Genomic DNA, 1,821 nt, shown 5'->3' with positions numbered 1-1,821 from the left:
GCCGCTGAGGAGGGAATGTGGGAGCAGGTGAGTGACAGATGCCTCCCAGGTAATTCAATACGTGAGGGGCGGAGCTCCTTTGGCACTTTAGTGAGGGTGGGTTGGTCGCTAGTTGCTGTGCATGTGAGTTGGGAGTTGCTGTGCATGTGAGTTGGGTGTGATGCAACTGACTGAACTGTTCCATGATTTAGGCCATATAAAAAATTAAGCAGCCATGATACAAAGGCTGTTTTGCGATTTTGTGACATCGGTCCCCGGGGCCTCTTCCCAGTGGGACATGCCCAGAACACCTCAGTAGGACGCCTTTCCAACCAGATGCCTGAGCCACCTCATCCAAGCTATTGTAAGTTCTCACCCTATCTCTAAGGGAGAGACTGGACGGCCTAAGGTGGAAATTAATTTCAACTGCTTGATCAAGATCAAGGTTCTTTGGGTCAAGCAGCTCATGACCACAAGTCAGTGTGGAAATGTAGATGTAAACTGAGATCATGGCCTTTCCGCTTCCTCACTCAGGAACAAGACCCTAAAATACTTAAAGTCCTCTTGGGACAGGATCTCCCTTTTCCAACTGAGGACCATGGCCCCAGAATGAGCGGTGCTGATTTTCATCCCAGTCGCTTCACACCAATATTGTTGTCAACAACAACTAAAACTAAAATTGATTACAAAAATAAAAACATGTCGGTAATGAAATATAAACAAAATTGATTTTGAAAAACAAAACTAACAAACTAAATCTTACATTTACAAAAGTGACTTAAACTAACTATAATTCTAGTCTGAGAATCTCCTTCCTTTTCATCTTTGTTAATTAATATCATACATGAATTTTTGGTGATCTTTTTAATATTTATTTCGGTATTGCTGTATGTCCATATGGAAGAAGAAAAGGTCAGTCGTTTGAGAATTGTTATTCACTTTGTTATTTACTTTATTGCAGCGACCTTTTTTTTTTTCTTGCACTCGACAAATACTCCATATATTAAAAAAATATATGTTAATACTTTTATTAATGCACGCATTTTTGAAAAAATAATAAAAAAAAGACAAAGTTGCTCTAAAAATGAATAAAAACTAACTGAACTTAAAAAACAAAAATAAAAAAAGTAAGTAATAACTATAATTAAAAATCCCAAACTTTTTTAACCCTGCTTCACCCTCGGCTGCAAACTGTTCCAGCGCCACATGAAAATCACGGCTTGATGAAGCCAACCGAACTACATCATCTTCAAATAGCAGAGACTTAATACACCAAAACAGACGCTCTCAACGCCTCGGCTGCGTCTACAAATTCCCTCCATAAAAGTTATGAACAAAATCAATGACAAAAGGCAGCCTTGACGGAGTCCAATCTAACTGAAAACCAATCCGATCTACTGTCAGCAATGCAGACCAAACTTTTGACACCATTCAAACAGGGACCAAACAGAGAGCCCCTCAATAAACAATACCAGTGTGATACACCCTGTAGTTGGACTACTTCTTATTATATTATTATTATATTGTGTAAAAATCAAATGTCCACACACACCGTGTGCATGCCAGCAGTGAGGGGCCATGTAAAAGGGGAGTACGCAATAAAAGCCTGTCCAAACAAAGGTTTGACCCATGCGCTTGACTGTTGTTCAAGGCCTCTATGTGATTTGTATTTATGCCAGTTACTATGGAAACCTTACTTTAGTGTTTGATCATTAACTGAAGCTGTCAGTCCTGACAAATCACCTGTTTGAAGAATGTCAGGTAGAAAAGTGGCTGGAAATATTCATACTTGTGTAATTAGTGTACTAGGAGTAAACTCCTTGCTTAAGCATCCTGAAGTTA

Source organism: Filicampus tigris, chromosome 4, assembly GCF_054856515.1.
Source record: "Filicampus tigris isolate MCC_2025a chromosome 4, RoL_Ftig_1.0, whole genome shotgun sequence".
In the NCBI taxonomy this organism is placed as follows: domain Eukaryota; kingdom Metazoa; phylum Chordata; class Actinopteri; order Syngnathiformes; family Syngnathidae; genus Filicampus; species Filicampus tigris.
Note: the sequence above shows the minus strand (reverse complement) of the source record.